General features: G+C 37.4%; 2 pseudogenes; both read right to left on the reverse strand.

The window, feature by feature from the left end:
- Positions 1–496: 496 nt before the first annotated feature.
- On the reverse strand, positions 497–1,398 carry LOC114027262 (annotated as a pseudogene).
- A 6,392-nt stretch (positions 1,399–7,790) lies between these two features.
- Positions 7,791–8,236, reverse strand: LOC114027253 (annotated as a pseudogene).
- Between the last annotated feature and the right edge of the window lie 335 nt (positions 8,237–8,571).

An 8,571-nucleotide genomic window follows, 5' to 3' on the forward strand; every position in this document is an offset into this window, starting at 1 on the left:
ATGTCCATTCTGTTTTCATTCAGGATTATATTCAACTTTGATGGATAAGTTATTTTTGTTCTCAACTCCAGTTCTTCTGCTCTTCTAAATATAATATTCTAAGATCTATACTCTTGTAGTATAGAAGTTGTTAGGGCTTGTGAAATCCTGATTGTATCTCTTCAGTATTAATTTTTTTTTTCTTGTTGCTTGCAATAGTTACTTGCAAAACTCCTTAATCTGGGAGTTTTGAAATTTGGCTATGATATTCCTGTAAGTTTTCCTCCTGCATCTCTGTGACTGCTGAAATATCATAAGTAGTTAATAAAATATTGTTTCCTTCCTTGTTTCTTTCTTCATTCCTTTCTTCCTTCTTTCCTTCCTTTTTTGCTCCCTTCTTTCCTTCCTTCCTTAATTCCTTCCTTTCTGAGTCTTATGCATCTATATCATAAATAGCAACATTGGTCATTGCTCAATATTTATCACTGACATTGATCACTTCAGAGTTGAATTCCCCTCATGCAGACTCTGGGTCATGAAGCATCTTCTTCAGAGCCCTTCTCAATTTTGAGCTGTTCAGGATGATGAAGGCAGGATGGATGGAGATGCTAGCATAGGTCACTACCTCGCATACCCAAAACTGAAAGATGAAAACTGAAATAGGTACAGAAGTTGTGATGATAACAGACATAACATGTGATATATAGATGATGAGAAAGAAGAAAAATGACTTCAAAGCTGTGATAAGCACCTGCATACTTGGATCCTGAGGACCAGCATTATGGTGCTGCATGTTCCCCAAGTGTCGGAGCAGGGAGGAAATGACCAAAATGGTGGAGACCAGGAAGAAGAGGAAAGGAACTAACAAAATAAATGTTTGCAGTGGCAGGAAAAAATGCCTGTTGAATACTCGTATTTTCTCATTAAAAGTAGTCTTTTCTGAGTAATTCCCAGTGACTAGCAGTTGGAAAATGTGATAGCTCTTTACAAAAGATGAGATGCATATCAAAGTGGATATTACTAGAGACCACAACAATAGCCAGGGGACAAATCGGGAAATTCTCCACTTCAGCCAGAGGAAGGTTGAGTGAGTGAAGGAAGAAATTTTCACACAGTAGAAAATGGCAAGCCAAGTGGTGAACCAGAATGTGGTCACATTAGTAAAATTCCAGAAAATGAAAAGGTATAGTGTACTTGTGTTAGGGAGAAATATGCATAAAAGTTGTTAAGAATTGATGCCCACTGTAGAAAGAAGTGGGAGATGCCCAGGCTGGCCAGGATCATGTCACCTGGGGGCAGGGTCCAACATCGCACCCACTCCCTGACCAGCACCATGATGATGAAACCATTTCCTATGATTCCTGCCATAGACTCCAGGAGAAAGAAGATCATGAAGAAGAGAATGAGTAGGCTGGGCATTCTTTCTCTACCAAGCTCCTGCTGAGACTCAGATGCTCCAGGACACCTTACCCAGAAGATATCTGACAGCAGGCCAGATTCTCTAAGGATTCAGCAGCAATCTTTGTTTTATGCAGGAGCCCAATTGGAAGAGAACATGGTTGATAAGGAGGACACTATGTATGCCAAATGTGGATTAGAAAAGAATCCTACCACCCCTATGGATGCAAATTTGACATAGATAACTCACTGAATCCAGTCTCTATTTGTTTATCCTTGATTTGCCTGTCCCTGACCAGAGCCAGGGGCAAGGAAATATCTGGATATGGGCTACTGATCCTGGCACCTTTCAAGAATCCTCCCAAAATACATATTTGTATCCTGTCCATCCGGGTTCCCTCACTTAAGTCTAGTTATAAGGCTCACCAGATCTTCCCCCTCTCCTGTTCTACTGCCTTCTCTTATCCCCGTCCTCCCCCCATCAAACATCCTCCTGTCTATAGTGTAAACACTTAGTTGTCCATTCATGCCCTGGATTCACACATTTATTTTGCTCCTCGTGCCTAGTGTATCAAGTCCCACTTTGTAGGTGTGGGTTGACATTGAGCCACTTACTACATCTTTTTGAGCCCCACCATTTGACCAGTTCTGAATCTCTTTAATTGCACAATCATTCAATCTACATCTTTTCCACAAGAATGGTATTAATTAATGCCTTGGCATTAATTTGTTCCTGATTCCAGTCAGTAGCAAAGCCCTGAGGGAATGTAAAATAGGACAGGTGATTTTTCTATGAAGGGAAAAGGAAAGAAATAGGATAGATTTTTACTCAGAGAAAAAGTATCCCATGAAGTTAAGTGCAGGAGTGGAAAGGGAAGGTACTCTGAGAAGCTGGGGATAAATAACTGTGAATATTTTGAGTCATTGAAAGGGATAAGAGGGAGGTGGAATGGCATGGAATGAAGGCACAGACTTTCCCTACTTCATTTTACCCAGGGCCACCTCTGCCCTATAAGTAAAATGAGAAGCAATGCAACACCATGGAAAGCATACTGGATGTGAAATCTGAAGGTCTGGATTCAAATCCTGGCTCTGCTAATAATTACATTTCTCAATACCTCTGGGCTTCAGTTTTCTCTTCTGTACAATGAGGGGTTGGACTCTGTCATCTCTGAGGGCCCTTCCAACTTTAGATCAATAGTTCCGTCCCATTAGGGTTCTGTGATAATAGTTCAGATCAGCCAATTCAGTAATTGAGAGAAGGTCTGGATGGGCCAGGGGAAGGGCTGGTGTAACAGTGATAGTAGAGAGAGGGTCTGTCAGCATAAACAGACCACTCTATGTAAGCCAATGAAAGAAAGTTAAGGGAGGATAAAGGGCAAATTAAAAAAAAAAGCAGGGATAAAGGGGGAGTAAGGAGGAGACAAATGGGAGTCCTTGTGTCTCTACTCATGTATGCAAGTCCTGACAGCTGAGCCAGGTTCTAGGCACATTGTGGGTCAGTTTCCAGTCAAAGTCAGATCTTATGACATTACCAACCAACCAGAGATTACATTCATCTGAAGCAAAGGACATTTAATTAGATAGCACAGCAAAATAGGTAACAAGAAAGATTCTCATATACACATGGCTATAATATCTCCAATGAGAGAAAGGATGTGCTAAATGCATCATCAATTTCTAATGTTGATGCTTGCTCCCCCACAGAGCAACCAACATCCTTTGGTGGTATCATCAGGCGAGTTGTATCCTCCATAAAGCTGAGGTTCTTGTGAATCTGTCATCTTGATCCCTGTTGAATTGTTGCCACTGAGTTGCCATCTATTGGTCTTCAACTTCATCTTAGTTCATAGCCCCAAGACTATTTCAACTCTTTTTGACTAGGCTCCCTAGTCAGCTACACCTAGCCAGCTAACAAGAGAAGTCCTTATGAATTGAAGCCCATTTTTTAAAACTGAATCTACTCCTTCCTCACCTGCCATTTCATGACCCTAGGCTACTATCTTATCTGAGTTTAGAAATTTCCTTTCCTTCTGGGATCTTCCCAGTGATCCCTAAATCACCCTGGGGTCTAGCTTCATAGCTCTGGATGCTCTGTTTTTTGTCCAGAGCCTCACCAGCAAGTTCTTCATCAGTCCAGGATCTGGTTATCACCTGTCCAACCTCCCCCATCACAGACATCATATCTTTCCTCCATGGCCTTCATAATGACCTCTATGAGGGTTATATTGGCTAGGATCCTGTCACCAATCTCTCTGTATTTTTTTCTTTTCTTTTCTTTAATCAGTCTACAAGTATTTTTTGAAAATTTACTTATTTATTTTTAGTTTTCTACAATCACTTCCAAAAGCTTTTGAGTTTTAAATTTTCTCCCCTCCCTGTCCACCTCCCTCCCCAGATGGTGTGAAATATGATATAAACTCTACATGTACATTCCTATTAAACATATTTTCACATTAGTCATGTTGTAAAGAAAAATTAGAACCCTTAAGAGGAGCCACAAGAAAGAAGATACAAAACAAAACAGAAGAAAAAAAAATAGCAAATAGTATGCTTCGATCTGCATTCAAACTCCATAATTCTTTCTTTGGATGTGGATAGCATTTTCCATCATGAGACTTGGAGACGTCTTAGATCCTTGCATTACTGAGAAAAGCTGTCTATCAAAGTTTCTCATCATACACATGGCTATTACTATGTACAATGTTCTCCTGGTTCTTCTCACTTCACTCAGCATCAGCCCATACAAGTCTTTCCAGGTTTTTCTGAAGTCTATTTACTCATCATTTCTCATAGCACAATAGTATTCCATTACATTCATATACCACAACTTGTTCAGCCATTCCCCAATTGACGGGCATCCCCTCAATTTCCAATTCTTTGCCACCACAGAAAGAGTTGCTATAAATATTTTTGTACATATGGGTCCTTTCCCCCTTTTTTATGATCTCTCTGGGATGCAACCCTAGAAGTGCTATTACTGGGTCAAAGGGTATGCACATTTTTATAGCCCTTTGGGGATAGTTCCAAATTGCTCTCTAAAATGATTGGATCAGTTCACAACTCTACCAACAATGCATTTTCCCACATCTTCTCCAACATTTATCATTTTCCTGTTTTGTCATGTTAGCCAATCTGATATGTATGATGTGGTACCTCAGAGTTGTTTTGATTTGTGTTTCTCTAATTAGTAATGATTTAGAGCATTTTTTCATATGACTATATATTTTTCATATGACATATGACAGATTTAATTTCTTCATCTGAAAACTGCCTGATCTTATGCCTTGATAATTTATCAATTGGAGAATGACTTGTATTCTTATAAATTTGACTCAGTTCTCTATATTTTAGAAATGAGACCCTTACCAGAGACAGTGGTTGTAAAAATTCTTTCCTAATCTTGGTTGCATTGGCTTTGTTTGTGCAAAAACTTCAATTTAATGTAATCAAAATTATCCATTTTGCATTCTATAATGTTTTCTAACTCTTGTTAGGTCATAAATTCTTCTGTTCTCCATAAATCTGACAGGTAAACTATTCCTTGCTCTCCCAGTTGGCTTATAGTATCAGTCTTTGTATCTAAATTGTATTCCTATTTTGACTTTATTTTGGTATATGGTGTAAAATTTATGTCTATGCCTAGTGTCTGCCATACTGTTTTCCAGTTTTCCCAGCAGTTTTTGTCAAATAGTGAGTTCTTATCCCAGAAACTGGGGTCTTTGGGTTTATCAAGCAGTAGACTACTGTAGTCATTGACTACTGTGTCTTGTGTAACTAACCTATTCCACTGATCCACCACTTTCTTTCTTAGCCAGTACTAAGTAGTTTTGATGATTGCTGCTTTATATTACAATTTAAGATCTGGTGTGGCGAGGCCACCTTCCCTAGCATTTCTTTTCATTAGTTCCCTTGATATTCTGGACTTTTTTTCTTCCAAATAAATCTACTTGTTATTTTTTCTAGCTCTATAAAATAATTTTTTGGTAGTTTGATTGGTATGGCACTGAATAAGTAAATTAACTTAGATAGAATTGTCATTTTTATTATATTAGCTTGGCCTACTCTTGAGCAACTGATATTTTCCCAGTTATTTAGATCTGACTTTATTTTTGTGAAAGGTGGTTTGTAATCATGTTCATATGGTTCCTGGGTTTGTTTTGGGAGGTAGACTCCTAAATATTTTATAATGTCTACAGTAAGTTTAAATGGAATTTCTCAGGGCAGCTAGGTGGTGCAGTGGATAGAGCACCGGCCCTGAAGTCTGGAGGACCTGAGTTCAAATCTGGCCTCATACCAAACACTTGACACTTACTAGCTGTGTGACCCTGGGCAAGTCACTTAACCCCAGTTGCCTAAAAAAAATAAATGGAATTTCTCTTTCTATCTCTTGCTGTTGGGCTTTGTTGGTAACATATAGAAATGCTGATGATTTATGTGGGTTTATTTTATATCCTGCAACTTTGCTAAAGTTGCTTATTATTTCAGTTAGTTTTCTACTTGATTCTCTAGGATTCTCTAAGTATATCATCATATCATCTGCAAAGAGTGAAAGCTTTGTTTCTTCTTTGATTATCCTAATACCTTCAATTTCTTTTTCTTCTCTTATTGCTAAAGTTAACATCACTAGTACCATATTGAACAACAGTGGTGACAATGGACATCCTTGTTTCACCCCGATCTTATTGAAATGCTTCTAGCTTATCACCATTACATATAATGCTTGCTGAAGGTTTTAGGTAGATGCTACTTATCATTTTAAGGAAGACTCCATTTATTCCTATGTTCTCTAGTGTTTTTAATAGGAATGGGTCTTGTGTTTTGTCAAAAGTTTTTTCTGCATCTGTTGAGGTGATTGTGTGGTTTCTGTTAGTTTTGCTGTTGATATGATCAATTATGCTGATAGTTTTCCTAATATTGAACCAGCCCTGTGTTCCGGGTATAAATCCTACCTGATCATAGTGTATTATTCTCATGATAAGTTGCTGTAATCTTTTTGCTAATATTTTATTAAAAATTTTTGCATCTATATTCATTAGAGAAATTGGTCTATAATTTTTTTTCCTCTGTTTTGACTCTCCCCAAGTTAGGTATCAGCACCATATTTGTATCATAAAGAGAATTTGGTAAGATTCCTTCTTTGCCTATTTTCCCAAATAGTCTGAGTATTATTGGAATTAATTGTTCTTTAAATGTTTGATAGAATTCACTTGTAAATCCATCTGTCCCTGGAGATTTTTTCCTTAGGGAGTTCATTGATGGCTTGTTCAGTTTTTTTTTTTCTGAGATGGGGTTAATTAAGAATTTTACTTCCTCTTCTGTTAATCCGGGCAAGTTATATTTTTGTAAATATTCATCTATTTCACTAAGATTGTCAAATTTATTGGCATACAGTTGGGCAAAATAATTTCTAATTATTGTTTTAATTTCCTTTTCATTGGTGGTGAATTCACCCTTTCCATTTTTGATACTGGTAATTTGGTTTTCTTCTTCTTTTTTTAAATTAAATTAATCAAAAATTTATCTATTTTATTGGTTTTTTCATAAAACCAGCTCTTAGTTTTATTTATTAGTTCAATAGTTTTCTTAATTTCAATTTTATTAATCTCTCCTTTGGTTTTCAGTATTTCTGATTTGGTGTTTGAGGATTTTTAATTTGTTCTTTTTTTAGATGCATGCCCAATGCATTGATCTCTTCTTTCTCTATTTTATTTATGAAAGCATTTAGAGATATAAAACTTCCCCTAAGAACTATTTTCCCTGCATCCCATAAGTTTTGGTATGTTGTCTCATTATTATCATTCTCTTGAATGAAGTTATTGATTGTTTCTATGATTTGTTGTTTGACCCATTAATTCTTTAGGATTAGATTATTTAGTTTCCAATTAATTTTTATTCTATCTTTCCATGGCCCTTTATTACATATAATTTTTATTGCATCATGATCTGAAAAGGATGCATTTAATATTTCTGCATTTCTGCATTGTATTGTGAGGTTTTTATGCCTTAGTACATGGTCAATTTTTGTTTAAGTGCCATGTACCACTGAGAAGAAAGTCTATTCCTTTGTATCCTCATTCAAATTTCTCCAGAGGTCTACCATATCTAACTTTTCTAAAATTCTATTGATCTCTTTAACTTCTTTCTTGTTTATTTTGTGGTTAGATTTATCTAGTTCAGAGAAGGGGAGGTTGAGGTCTCCCACTAATATAGTTTTGCTGTCTATTTCTTTCTGTAACTCTTTGAACTTCTCCTCTAAGAATTTGGATGCTATACCACTTGGTGCATGTATGTTTAGTAATGATATTACTTCACTGTCTATGGTACCTTTTAGCAGGACATAGTTTCCTTCCTTATCTCTCTTTCTCTCTCTTTTTTAAAGAAGCTTCTTGTTTTTATTGTTAGGATCCAAGTTACTTGAGAGGAATGAAATGAGAGGAGTGGGTGGCTCCAATACCCAGCCAGCCGTGTTTCACAGGCTTGTAGGTGATAGACAATTTGCCCAGGTAGTGTCCAATCATCTCGGGTCTAATTTCTACCTGATTGAAGGTCTTGCCATTATAGATGCCCACCATACTTCCCACCATCTCTGGCAGGATGATCATGTCCCGAAGGTGTGCCTTTACTACCTCAGGCTTTTCTGTGGGGGGGTGCCTCCTTCTTGGCCTTCCTCAGGTGCTTCAGGAAGGAATGCTGTTTGCGCCACAGACCCCTGTTGTGTTGCCGCCACTGTCAAGCACTGTACAACTGCATGAGCTGTTCAAAGGACATATCCAGCATCTGATCCAGGTCCACACTATGGTAGGTCAACCTGGAAGGTTTGTTTCTTCTGCTCCATTTCTGCCATCTTGTCTGCCATCAGGAAAAAGCCCTTATCTCTTTTTAATAAGATCTATTTTTGCTTTTGCTTTGTCTGAGATTGGGATTGCTACCCTTGCTTTTTTTGCTTCAGCTGAAGCATAATATATTCTACTCCAGCCTTTTACTTTTATCCTGTGTGTATTCTTCTGTTTCAAATGTGTTTCTTGTAAACAACATATTGTAGGATTATGTTTCCTAATCCATTATGTTATTAATTTCTTTTTTATAGGAGAGTTCATCCCATTCACATTCACAGTTATGATTACTATCTGTATCTTTCTCTCCATCCTATTCACCTCTCCCCCGTTCATGCTTTTCTTTCTCCTTTTCTCC

The sequence above is a fragment of the Vombatus ursinus genome, unplaced genomic scaffold (assembly GCF_900497805.2).
Source record: "Vombatus ursinus unplaced genomic scaffold, bare-nosed wombat genome assembly UNPS02014858.1, whole genome shotgun sequence".
NCBI classification, from domain to species: Eukaryota; Metazoa; Chordata; class Mammalia; order Diprotodontia; family Vombatidae; genus Vombatus; species Vombatus ursinus.